General features: G+C 40.4%; 1 long non-coding RNA gene across 1 annotated transcript; it reads right to left on the bottom strand.

Annotated features, from left to right (window-relative positions):
• Nucleotides 1-7,309: 7,309 nt before the first annotated feature.
• LOC144225439 (uncharacterized) lies at nt 7,310-13,911 on the bottom strand. Its single transcript, XR_013333305.1, has 3 exons — nt 13,759-13,911; nt 8,936-9,099; nt 7,310-7,619 (listed from the first exon to the last, which is right to left on the bottom strand). It is a non-coding gene; the product is annotated as an uncharacterized LOC144225439 (long non-coding RNA).
• Between the last annotated feature and the right edge of the window lie 248 nt (nt 13,912-14,159).

Below are 14,159 nucleotides of genomic sequence, written 5' to 3'. Positions count from 1 at the left end.
ACCTCAGCCTCTAAAAGTGCTTCTCAAACTTTGTTCTCAATCTTAGTGCTGTATTTTAGGAAATCTCATGTAGTGAAGAAGCATTCTTCCAAAGCTCAGGCATTTCTTCAGATTCATTTTGGTTCCTCGTTCTTCTTGAAATTAAATTAAATTTCAATGTAATTTCCCCTTAAAATTAGTACATAGAATTATTTTATCTTTATAGGAATATTTCTCATGCTCATTCTCTCTCACACAGAAGTATCTGAAATGAAATTTATTTATACTAACAATAGTTATTTCACAGTGGTGGGATTTGGGGACATTTTTCTGTATTACTATAATTGTAACAGCTAACAAAATTAACAATAATACCTTAATATCATGTAATACCTAGTCCATGTGAAAAATTCCCCACTGTCCCCAAAATGGCATATTCAAACCACCATCCAGTCAAGGACCGCACATTGTATTTCATTGTTATACCTGTCTCCTTTAACCTTAGAACTACCTCCTTCCCTTTTGTCTCCCTTAACAATACCTTGTTGAGACTAGGCCAGCTGTCCTTTAGACTGTACTGCCTTGTGGACTTTTATGAGCCCTTGTGGAATCGTGTCACTTGTTCCCCTAAACCCCGTGTTTCTTGTGAACTGAAAGTTAAAACTAAAGTCTTGGTTAGGTTCAGCCTAAATAGCTCAGGCAAGAGTATGTCACAGCAGATGTTGAACATCACGTTGCTTCAACACAAAAGGTCCATACTGTCTGGTTGTCCCACTACTACTGAGAACGGGATCAAACGCTGATCCCCCCTCTGCACAGCCTTCCCCCTTATAATCTATGGGTGACATGTTAGCACCAGACAGCTGTCCCCTAATGGTCTTTCCAGTAGGGATCCATGTCTGAATCATTCCTCTTATTAGGAGTTGTGAAATAGTGATTTTCTAATTCTGTAAGTCCATCTACTATCAGCTGGGATTTTACTATAAAGAAAAAAATGTCCTCTGATTACCCTGTAATACAGTTGCCAGTTGAAAGGCAGGATAATGTCTAATTATTTTCCATTAATTATAAATTTTACAAGTAAGGGGTTGATGTAGTAGCCTCGTCTATGATGACAAATCACCTTTTTGGATTTTTCTCTTTTGAGCATCATTATAGACTTATGGATTTTTATACATTCAATTTATAATTATCATGTATTTAGTGCTTAAGTTGCCCCAACTTTGACCAGTAGGAAACCCTTCAAGCTGATGCCTATATTTTTTTGACACAACCCTATTTTTCTTTGAAAGCTAGCTTGCTTGCTTTCTGGCTCAAGAGACCTCAGTTTTAGGGAGTAACTTCCATTTATTTTGCCCCAACTATTGAGGGGAGAAATGTACTCAAACAGGTGTATCTGATACAGGCCTTTTATATACTTAGTCGAAAACTGGGTACTGTGAAAGAAACCAAAACAAAGGTGTGTTCCTTATTTGCTAGCGAGAAGCTCATATTCCCGCTGGAGAGGTGCCTGGTACCAAGCACAGTTAGGGCACAGTGAAGGACAGCATTTGTTCTGGGTTGACTGTCATTCAAACACAGGGGCCCACCCATAATCAGAAGCAAGCAGGGCAACTCTGACACTGGCCTCAGGGCCCCCACCCTCAGGGCAGGGAGACATGGGCTGTCTCTTGCCTCCATGAGACCCAGGCTAAGGTCCAGTTTTTACCTGGTTCCCAGAGTGCTCATCTCAAACTCCACCACTGAAATAGCACTCCTGGCAAGTGCTGGTGGTTATTTGAGAGCTTGGCTTTGGAGGGGAGTATACACTTTCCAGGAAGGGGTATCTGGGGTACTGTACCACTTTACCCAAACCTCACAGACAGGCAGAGGGCACATTCTCAGTGGCTGCCGATGGGCTCAGGTAATGGTTTGTACCATTGTCTGTCTCTTTCCCCACTACCCAGTTGGCTCCAAGCAGGTGGCACCCTGCCTTGCTCTCCTTCTGATGCTCAGAGTCTGGTGCCATGCCCTGCACAGCAATAACTATTTGACCCACAAGGGAAAACTTTAAAAAACCATTGAGTTTAGAATTTGAAGGAATAAAGCAGAGAGACAGATCCTATTTTAGGCAGAAGACTATAAACCTGGCACTTCAGTAGGTAGGCTCAGGGTTAAGTAAGACAGGAGAAGATGTAACACCAAATAATTAGATAATAACCGTAAAAAACTTAGCTTTGTGTCCCTAAGGTAGTAGGACTGGGTAAATGTTGTTAAAGTTAGCATAGCATCTGTCTTTGTCAGGTACTTGCTGGTATAATATTGGACAAGTTATTTTATACCCACCCCAAGACTCAGTCTCCTCACCTGTAAAATGGGGACCCACAACAGCACCACCCTCACTGGGGTGTTGTGAGGATGGAATGAAATAGTGCATTTAATGTGCTTACCAGGGGGCCTAGCACAGTCACTGTCCCACACGTGCTGGTTGCTAGTATGTTACTGGTAGGAGGCAATGCTGCATGTGGCCAACTGTGTGAGATGTTGCAGAGAATTTCAGAAAGTCAGGAATGGGAAAGAGCCCTTTGGAGTTGGAGCCGATGTCATGGGTAAGTATGAGGAGAGCAGCTTTATGACAGTGGTAGGAAATAAAGAGATACATTTGGTCATGAAAGTGAAAGAAAAATGGAAACAGCAATTAGGACAAATATCTGACAAGGTTAGTTGGAAATAAAAAAGAGAGATTTAGACTGGTAGGTAGAAGAGACAGCAAAAATCAGGGAGGGGGAGTGTTGTTTTAAGTAGAGGGATGGCCTTTCTCTATTTGCAGAATCTAGAACAGAGAGATATATAAAAGTGCTGGAAAGAGGGGCAATAAATGTGGGTTCAGTTGGTGTCTGACACAGCCCCATTGACCCTTCCTGCTATCTAGCTAAGAAGAGGCAGCAGGACCTACTGCTGGGCTAAGAAGAGACAGAGAAAATAGACTTTCCTACCAAAACAGCATCATGGCTCTCCTATTAAAACCTAGCAAGGTGCTGGGGCACCTGGGTGGCTCAATCACTTCAGCTCAGGTCATGATCTCATGGCTCCTGAGTTACAGCCCTGAGTTGGGCTCTCTGTTATTAGTGTGGAGCCCACCTTGATTCCTGTCTCCCTCTTTCTCTGCCCCTCCCCAGCTTGTGCTTTCTCTCTGTCTCAAACAAAAACAAATCAACAACAACAACAACAAAAACCCCACACCCAGCAAGGTGATCTGGGAAGACTTGAGCCCTGCCTATGCACTATTGTCCATATGACCTGACTCTGGTTATGTAGCTTCTCTGAAATGGCTTCCCCTCCTGGACAGGGAAGGTAATACTGCCACCCTGGCAGGGGTGCCTTAAAAATTAGAGATGATGCATATAAAACACCTGTGACTGCCTAGGTGATAAGTAAATGGCAGTTACAGCATTGTCAGTGCATCTTATTTATACTCTAGCCTCCAATTTTATAAGGGATTTTCTTGAAAACAATGTACTTGCTATCAAACATGTATCTGACAAATTATTTCAAGAGGTCTTGTAAAGAACAACTTCTATGGAAGCACAATATATTCCATACGGGAAAACTGAAGGAGACAATCATAAGTTCAGGCTAGCAGCATCACCACATGACTTCGGTGCGCAGTTGTCCTGCCAAAATACAGGTCCACCAAACATAGGGTAATTCCTCAGTATGAAGTATGGACAGGCTGGGAGGGCACCAGAATTGTTATTTTTAAGAAATTTCTTCTCCTCCTCCTCCTCCTTCCTCTTGTTCTTCTCTTCCTTCTGCTCTTTCTCCTCCTTTTCTTCTTTATTATCATCATAATGGAATATTATCAGAACTGGGGTTCTATTTAATTGAAGTTTCTGATTAATTGAGGTGGATCAGATAACCCCTGTCTTTTCCACTCTGCGACGTATGAACCCACTATATTGTCTAGTAAGTGTTATCATGGAACATGATTGGGTCTTTCTTTGATGATTCAGGATCCTACAGTGCCACAGGGTGGTCAATACAAACATTAACAGGAAGTAGAGTTCTGTAGGAAAATGAAGAGGTTGAAGGAATTGGGCCAAATTGGCTCCAGGACACAACCTCTTTATAAACTCATTTTCACAAGTTTCTTCTAAAAGTCATTCTGATCTCTTGAAATAGGCCTGGAGTAAAAGTCATTCTGGCTTGCAACTGAAGTTTGTTGGGTTCTGGTTAACCTAATGTAACCAGGGAGTCAAGAGGGCTCCCTAGGTGTTTATTTCTCTTAGGCCCCATGATGACTTCCTGGAAATCCATTCTGTCTTCTGCCAGGCTCTGGGTTCAGGGCCGCCTGAATATCTGGTGCTATTGGCTGCTTGCTTCCGTAACTTACCATCTTGTCCTATCCTGCCTCATTATTGAATATGTACCATTACAATAGATCAAAATTAAAACATCAGCACAGATTTCTGTTTATATCCCTAACCGTGTGGCAATTACATCTTTTCTTGTGAGATGTTTTGCCATTTTTACAAGCCTATAGTAAGAAGAGATCATTTGCATTTCAAAATAGAATTCTGCTAGTAGAGAACCCACACCAAGAAAACAGGATCACAGATTATTTTCTAACAGTGATAGCACTGCAAGAACAGCACATCTTAGTTGAACAAGTAGCTTTTTAAGGAGTAAATTATAAGCATACAGGTTTCTTTTTACCAAGGGACACTAACTGGCATTCCAGTCTTTGGCTGAACCATATAAGAAGCAGGCTCATCAAAGAGAATTTTTTTTTAATTTTTTAAATAGTTTATTGTCAAGTTGGTTTCCATATAACACCCAGTGCTCATCCCAACCACTGCACTCCTCCATGCCCATCATCCCTCCTTCCTCTCCCCCCATACCCATCAGTCCTCAGTTTGTTCTCAGCATTCAAGAGTCTCTCATGGTTTGCCTCCCTCCCTCTCCCCAACTATTTTTTCCCTTCTTTTCCCCCATGGTCCTCTGTTAAGTTCCTCTTAATCCTCCTATACGTGCAAACATATGGTATCTGTCCTTCTCTGCCTGACTTATTTCGCTCAGCATAACACCCTCAAGTTCCATCCGTGTTGCTACACATGGCCAGATTTCATTTCAAAGAGAAAATTTATTAGCTCTTTCAAGAAAAGACTTTTATCACAATAAAATTAATTTTTTAACATATTTGCTAAACTATGTAATTTCTGTGCTGATTCAAACATTTCTCCACATACTTTTGGTTCTTTTTTTTTTAATGTTTTTTTTTTATTTATTACTGAGAGAGAGAGAGACAGCATGAGCAGGGGAGGGTCAGAGAGAGAAGGAGACACAAAATGCAAGACAAGCTCCAGGCTCTGAGCTGGCAGTCAGCACAGAGCCCAACGTGGGGCTCGAACCCACGAACCACGAGATCATGACCTGAGCGGAAGTTGGACGCTTAACCGACTGAGCCACCCCGGTGCCCCCCTTTTGGTTTTTTTTTTTTAAGCATCACTAAAACCCTATGTCTTCTCTCCAGAAGTTTAACCATTTTTGGACTGGAACATCTAATTCCAAGAAGTTCACAAGGATGTGGGTGAGTCTCTGTGGTGGAAATTGTTCTCATATTTAAAAAGTTAAATCATAGAGCCTATTCCATCTGGTGACCAATATCCAAGAGAGTCCTTTTTTTACAAGGGTAGATCAAGTCACAGAGCATTCCAGTGTTTCCACGGTATTGTCTTATTGGAAAACACATTCTATTAGGTCTGATCTGTATTTTGCAACCACACTTTTCCCCAAATTCACACACAATAAATTCCCAAGATTTATTCATGATCTCAAGAGACAGGAACAATGGGCACTTAAAATTGTCCCCCCTAAGCCCTCTTGACATCTTGAGTCATCTGGGAGCCCCACCAGCCTAGAAATGAAAGAGCAGTAAGAAGACAGTGTCATTTGTGCCTGTAGTTGGGAAAATGCAACTTCACTTCGGGGTGAAGTCACAGCATTCCAAATGCCCACTAGATGACACCATTGTACCCCTGCAAGCGTGGTAGAGCGTCCTGGGCAGTTGCTGCAGGGTCTAAAGTAAGGGAACATTTGGACACTGGTGAAAAGCCAAAGGACACCCAGTACGGGAATGAAGAGTGTTGCACAGAGAATATAGAAAGTTTAGGGAATAGAGATCTGGGTCAGCTTCCAATTCAAGAATTGTACTTATAGAAGTACTATATATTTTTATATATTGAGGTGCTGGTTACTTTTTGAGAAAGACAGAAGTGAAACTCATAGGTCCTTTTGATTTGAGTTAAGTTTCCTTATGGCTTATCCTCTTATCATTTGCCAAGAAAGCAAACTGAAATCAGAGATTTCTTTTGGGAAGAAAGTTTCAGGCCAAACCCATACATAGCCCAGTGCATCCTCTCTGACCCAAAAGACATAATCCAGTGGAAGATAGTTTGCAAACATCAGTTATCTGTACTGTTACTACTTTGGATCATTAGAGTATCACTGGACATTGTGAAAGAAAAATACAGTCTCTTTTTCATTTTTTTTTTAGTCTAAATAGGCTGGTTTCAGGGATCTGGATGCAGTGCTTCAACACTTGGGAGGTTCAGGGATGTGTATATTATACTGGAAATTTTATTTTTAAAAGGTTCTTGGTGTCTTCACATGCCCCTGCTCCCCACCCCTGGCCTCCTCCAGCCCTCTTACTCCTGGGTACCTCCAGAGCATAAGGATTTTTGAGCAACCTAAATCAGGCCATACTGATTCCCTTTTCCACCAAGAGTCCTGCTTTTATCTTCGGGAAAAATTCTAGGCCCTTTGACTTAAGTGAGATACGTTACCAGAGAAAAACCAGCAGTATCTTCCTTTGATATGGGCTCTAATTCATGTAGGAACATAGGCAGTCAGTTCAAGTAACGTGCCAGTGTGGGCCCTGAAGTCTAGGGCTGGAACTTTGAGAAGATCAAAATTAAAAATAAATATATTATACAAATTAGACTAAAAATTTAAAACAACAGCACTCATTACTGAAAATATATATTGGAATATCCTTTTCAAAAAACAATATGCAAAGGACCTTAAGATACTTCTAATCTTTAACCTGCTAAGAACACATATGAGACTTATTCTAAAAGAACCGTTCAACAGGAAAAAAAAAAGCCATAAGTGAAATATTCTTTGCAACGTTATCTGTAATTCCAGAAAATTAGAAAATCTAAATGTTAAATAATATATATGATTAGTGGTTAGATAAAGGTATACCTAGCTACTCGATGAAAATATGTGCAGCATCACAAATGAAAATAAACATCACTTAATAAAATTTTAAAGTGCTAATTTCAGAATATAGAGCAAAAAGCAATGATCTGCATTGCTAGGTAGGCCGGGGCTGTTCCATTCGGTTCGAACAATGGGGCTTCTCTCCAAACAGTACCCTGTGGCCAGTGTGTTCAGGGGACAGTGAGTAGATTCAGGGATGTCTGTGTCTCTAGAGCGGTCTTGTAATCGGCATCTGTGTGCCTGGTCAGTACACTTTTGTATTATTGCAAAAGTGAGCTTGGTGTTGGGATGTTGGTGACAGTGGCCTTGGCTTCCAAATGACTGGCCACATAGTCTCATGAACTCTCTGAGAGCTCTCCTGTACTGCTGAGTGCAACCTGCAAAATGGAAACAAAGAAGTCACAGCTGCCCCACCCCATCTCCCATCCCCATTTGTCACTGATCTGAATTAGTGGAACAAGAGATGCTATAAAGAAGGAAAGGAACGCCAACTTTTCCCTGATTACAAAGCGGCATCCACTTTGCAGATTATCAACCTTGGGGATTATATAGGGTGAAAATTTGCTTTCCCCATAACTGACTGCCCTCCTCCCATGATCCCATAGACTTCTTCTCTTCCTCTCCCTGTTATGTACACAGACTGCAAACGAATTTTCATATTAGTGCAAATTATACACAATTAGGGAGTCAATTTGGTAAAAATATAAATCACATCACGTAACCAAAACAAAATATTAATAATATATGGATTGGGTTATAAGTTCTTTAGAACGGTTGTGTGTGTGTGTGTGTGTGTATAAGATCTTCTCTTCAGGAGTCCAAATATTGATAGTTAATTGTATATTGATTTTTGTGCAGATACAGTATAATATAAGCTGATAAAGTTCCAGGTTCCTAACCACACAGCCATCAGAGTCACAGCAGTAAGACAGGGACAGGTTCCCCTGACTCAGCGAACTCTTTCAATATCAGTTTTTCACCTTGAGACAGAAAATGACTCCTACAGCTTTATTTCCTAGTGAGCCCCCTGTTGCCATCCCCCTCCATTGGGTGAACAATCAGTATGAAGCAAATTCAGGTCGGTTGTGGTTGTCTACGGACGTCAGTGAGAGAAGCTTTACTTGTTTTGTGCATTACTTCCTGTGTAAGTTAGAATAAAATATTCTAAATTATCTAGAAAAGGTAAACTCTGTCTTTGTAACCAATATGGATGGAAAAGGCATTGCTGGTGAGTTATTAAGATAAGTTTAAATGCCATCTAACCTTCATATAGAGGCTTTTCTTTTTCTTTTCACTTTCAACATAAGAGCTACTTACATTTTGAATTGTCCTTTAAATGCTGGTCATGTTTAAACCTTGTCAAGATTTGAGGTTTGAGTGGAAAAGTGACAGAGGGGCAGGTTGTGAAAATTTTTTAATGTTTTATTTATTTCTGAGAAAGAGAGAGAGAGAGGCAGCTTGAGTAGGGGAGGGTCAGACAGAAAGGGAGACACAGAATTTGAAGCAGGATCCAGGCTCTGAGCTAGCTGTCAACACAGAGCCGGACATGGGGCTCAAACCCACAAACTATGAGATCATGACCTGAGCCGAAGTCAGACGCTTAACCGACTGAGCCACCCAGGCACCCCATGGGCAGGTTGTGGATTAAGTGCTATTTCAATGAAAACTGTCATGGAATTCCCTTGCTACTTACCTGTCCGTAGGTTGCTCATAGGGGCTTGGTGGAGGTGGGGGACAGGGGCCAGAAGACAGAAGGATATCTGAGCTTGAGAGGGTCACCTTGCAGAGACTATTATCAGCAGCATGTTACTCCCAGAGGGCCAGGCCTCAAACAGTTCCCTGTGACAAAGCCAGCATCTAGAAGGGAAGGAAATTAAAAACAAAAACAGGCATCGCTTTCCTGGATTACTTTTCTTTCCTTTTATTGCAATGGTTTTATACATGAATGAGCTACATTATGCCTCTGTAGCCAAAATAGTTTCTGTCTTATGTTTTTCCTATGGTGGATCAATTGGAACTCAAGCCTTCAGAGTTTAAAAAGCTGTAACACTCTTTGAGGAAGCCAGGACTGAGAGCCTGTATTCCTCAGTAAATCACCACCGTGTTCAGGCTTGGAACTAGGCCAAGAATATAACCTCCCCCTAGAAGACAACAGAAGGTTCCAAAGGTCTGATTTCTTATTAGCAACTTCAGGACATGAAAGTCACATAATCTTTTTAAAAAGTTGATTAAAGAGAGTTAAAAAACAGCATCACTCTGGAAATTAGATGCAATATGTGCCTTCCTGTGCCAGCCAAATGATTAGCTAATGGTCTGTGCATAACCTCTACTCACAGACACTGAAGAGATTTCCTCCAGGCCTCTCTGCCATCTCTCTGATATTGACAAATAGGTAGAATCATGTTTTAGCATCTTGTTCAAAGAAACATATGCATAGAGGGCTCTACTCTGCAATTTCAGCAGATTTTCTTTTTCCCTTTTGGAAACTGCTTTTTTACTTTTTTTTGTTTTACAAATAGTTTATTGTCAAGTTGGTTTTCGTATAACACCCAGTGCTCATCCCCACAAGTGCCCTCCTCCATGCCCATCTCCCCCCTCCCTCCCCACATCCATCAGTCCTCAGTTTGTTCTCAGCATTCAAGAGTCTCTCATGGTTTGCCTTTTGAAATAGAGGGATCATGGGAGACATGACCGGTCAGTCTGTCTTAAAAGTTTTTTAAAAGCTTATTTTATTTATTTATTTTGAGAGAGACAGAGAGAGTGGAAGCAGGGGAGGGGCAGAGAGAGAGGGAGAGAGGGAGAATCCCAAGCAGGTTCCTCACTGTCAGTGCAGAGTGACTCAGGGCTTGAATTCATAAACCATGAGATCGTAACCTGAGCAGAAATCAAGAGTCAAACGCTTAACTGACTGAGCCACCTAGGTGTCCTTACTTAAATTTTTAAATGGAAGGTTTAAAAAAAAATACAGAGATTACTAAGAACAACATATGAAATCCATGTATTCAGCACTCAATTTAATAAATAGGATTTGTTGTATTTTTTTTTTAAGGAATACAAAATTTAAAAGAAACATAAAGTCATGCATTTCCTCTTCCTGGCTCCATTCTCTCACCCTCCCCAAATGAATCACTGTCATGAACTTGGTATGTGCCTGGTCAATGTTTCTATACTTTACCATATACAGAAATGTATGCAAAAATAATGGATTTTGTGAGTATTTTATAAAAGTATATAAATGTATGCCTCATACTTGTTTAATGCATTCCACCTTTAATTTTCTTTCTCATTCTTGTTTTTGATCCCCATTATGTAACCATGGATTTGGTCAGTAGATTTATTCCATCCTATGGACTATGCAATAATCTATCCAATTACCAAGTCCAGATTCCTGGGCATTGAATTATTTCCATTTTTTTAATCTTTACAACTAAAGATACTAAATATATCTTAAATGTCTTTAAGATATTAAAAGAAACATTCTTGTTCACACTTCCATGTGCAACTGCACAGGGCTGGCTACATAATTTGCTCACCCTGTGCACAGTGAAGCTGTAGGGCTGGCCCAGCCCCTGTTCAAACCATAGGGAAAACGTGCTCTCAAAGGTACTAAAATATGAAGCTTTTTATTTAAAAAAAAATTTTTAAATGTTTATTTATTTTGAGAGAGAGAGAGAGAGAATGAGTGGGAAAGGGGCAGAGAGAGAGAGGGAGATACAGAATCCAAAGCAGGCTCCAGACTCCAAGCTATCGGCATGGAGCCTGACATGGGGCTGGAACCGATGAGCTGTGAGATCATGACCTGAGCTGAACTCCAATGCTTAACCAACTGAGCTACCAGGTGCCCGTAAGCCTTCTCCTTTCTCCCATATTCATTCTCTCTCTCTTTCTCTCAGTCTATCTCTCTCTCAGTCGTCATGGTGCTTTTTATTTGCCATCCTGATGTTGTTCTAAGAAAAATTAAAAATGTAAATTATTATCATGAGTTTTACCTTTTATCATTATCTTGTGCAATGACAAGTTTAAAATGCAAATAGAAGCATATTTAACACTTATGGGGAAATCACTGAAGTTACACAATTTGCATTTTGTGACTCCTATGTGCATAAATATTTCATTTTTACCAGATCAGTGAAAACACTGCGCAAAGCTAATTGAACTGCCTTTACCTCACTTGTCGATTCGTACACTTTCTAGCCACACTCTCTGCCTTCAGCTTACTGATGAGTAAGGAAGGACAGAAAGGGAAAGGAATTAAGATGCTCCCTTTTCCTTTCCTTCTGAGTTGGACATACATGGTCAGTTAATACAGGGAAGTTACATACGTGGGAAGTAACATGAGTAAAAAAGAATACAATAGAGTTCTTCCGTTGCTCATGCTTTCTTTCTGCCTTTGTAGCAAGTTCTGGTTCAGAGGGAAAGCATGGCCTTTTGGGGCCGTCGGCTCCCCTGTTACTCAGTCCTGCACGTCACACTATTACTCTGCTCTGACTCTGAGACCTGCACAACTCCCATGTGTCATGATTCAGCTGGAATTCTGTGACCACCCTGCATCCTGAGTGCTGTTAGTGAATGCAGCTGCAGGGAAGGGGGGCGGGGGGTATGCAGGTATGCACACTGCACCCCTGCCCTCTGCTCATGACGTGCTCCTTTGTCCCCTCCAACTTAAAAGCACAATTTCAGAAATGAAACTGTTAACAATTTCAAGACAGTGAAAGCAGAGCATTAAACAAAGCACAGGGGCCTCCTGAGAACAGAGCCCTGTAGATCACACACACCCGAGAGCTGGTCCTGAATCTGCCCGAGAGTTTCTCTGGGACATAGATCTGCAAATGGGTTTCTGAGTGGTTCTGCACATCGTTGGTTTTACCCTGATGTTACCAAAATGGGCTCTAGAAGGGCTGTGCAAATATACACTAATGCCAGTAATATGTGAAAATTCCTATTGGCCCGTATTCTCACACTTACTTAATAGTGATATATTAGTTTTTGCCAATTGTATTATTTATGTTGTAGTTTCCCCATGAGGTTGAACATTTTTTCATTTTTTTTTTTTCCCGGATGGTGTGTGTCTCTCTTCGGTGACCTGCTTGTTCTAATAATCTTTCCCATTTATTTACTAGGTTGTGTGTCTTAAGGTATTGAATTGTAGGAGTTTTTTGTTCTGTTTTGCTTTTTTAAAACATTCTCAGTTCTAATCTTGTTATGTCTCTTGCCAATATTTTCTTCTTACAGGCTTCTTTTAAGTTTGTAAGTGAGGTCTTTTTTCCTACAAAAAATTTAATTTTCTGGCAGCCATATTTATTATTTTCGCATTGTTATTTCTATTTTTTAGAATAATACAAATAGAATTTAATAATCATTAGAATCTTTTTTCTGTAGAATTTTTAAATTATTTATTTATTTATTTTATTTATTTTAAAATTTACATCCAAGTTAGTTAGCATCTAGTGCAACAATGATTTCAGGTGTATGTGTCTAAGATCACACAGATATTCCCCTATATTTTTTCTAATAATAGTTTAAAGATTCTTTAAAATGTTTTGTTTTATTTTAATCTTTAGGTACTTAAGCCATTTGGACTTTGTTTTTATGTACAGGGTAAAGTAGGAATTTAACTTTATATTTGTTTTAATGTTTAAAAAGTTATTTATCTTAACACTGTTTATTAAGTAGTCCATCACCTCCTCCACTGATTTCCATTGGGCTGTTTCTCAGATCTCCATATTATTCCACTGGTCTCTATATTTCCCACTTACTAGCAGAGCTTTTACTGAGTACTGATAGCTGGAAGACTGAGAACCCAGTACTTTTAAATAATACCAGTTCTATTCATTGAGAAGCACAGAAACAATAAAACAAAAACAAACAAGTTTTCTCACTTTTGGGGATGCATCAAGAAATTCTCCAAGCCATCTAGCGTGAAAACACAATGACTTTGAAATCAGACAGACTTGAGTTCTTATCCCAGGCTTGTTATTTTCTGGCTGTTTAAACTTGGGGCATGTTTCTTAACCTCTGAGGCTAGACTCTCTAATCTGTAAAATGGGGATAATAAGATCTATGACCTAAAGCTATTGAGAGGATTAAGTGAGTTCAGTGCCTGGCACAACCTAAACACTCAGAAATATTACTTTTCTTCCCCTTTCCTGTCTTACAAAGAACCGCGTGTTTCTTAGTTATTCTATTCACTCGTGGACTCTACAGAGGATGACTGGAGCTTACTTAAAGGCAAAACAAAATCCATCCCAGACTGATGATCTGATTCAGTCACTTTTCTAAAACCCAAATAATTGCCTGGGCTTTGAAACAGCAGAAGCGGCAAGGATGTCCTTAAGTGGTTCAGCAGCTAGCTGCTGCTTTTCTTATTAATTAAATGACACAAATAGGTCATAATAAAACCAGAGCCAATCAGCCCCCCCTCAAATTACACAAACTCAACTCTCCTGACAAGTGCTGCAGAGATCAAAAGGATGAGGAATCAATAGGATTACAGAGTTTGAAATTCTAACGTCTTACCCATGGTGAGTCTGGGACCTCGAACTCTCCAGCAGTGCTCAGACCAATATCATTGCCTCAGATGGAGAGGAATTCTTTATACTAATACACCTTGAAACCTGGGATGGAGTTAAGAACATGCTTGGAATTTCATCATGTCCAGGTAGAAACCTGAATTGAAGTGGCTGTTCTGGAGGATCAAAGGAAAAAAAGTACATCAAGAATAAATACATGACTAATCCCACTGCAGCCAAAGGAGGAAGCTAATGGGCCTAATGAAGAGGGTGGTTAGGCCCTCTCCAGGAGCTCCCACCATGTAGGGCACACTTCCAGAGAGACACAAACTAGCAGGTGCATCACAGAGCAGGCTGGTCCACGCAAGTGATGCTCTGGGGCATCATCTAACAGAACCAAGGGACACA

Source organism: Crocuta crocuta, unplaced genomic scaffold, assembly GCF_008692635.1.
Source record: "Crocuta crocuta isolate KB4526 unplaced genomic scaffold, BGI_CrCroc_1.0 scaffold337, whole genome shotgun sequence".
In the NCBI taxonomy this organism is placed as follows: domain Eukaryota; kingdom Metazoa; phylum Chordata; class Mammalia; order Carnivora; family Hyaenidae; genus Crocuta; species Crocuta crocuta.
This window is presented reverse-complemented; position numbering and strand designations above follow the sequence as displayed.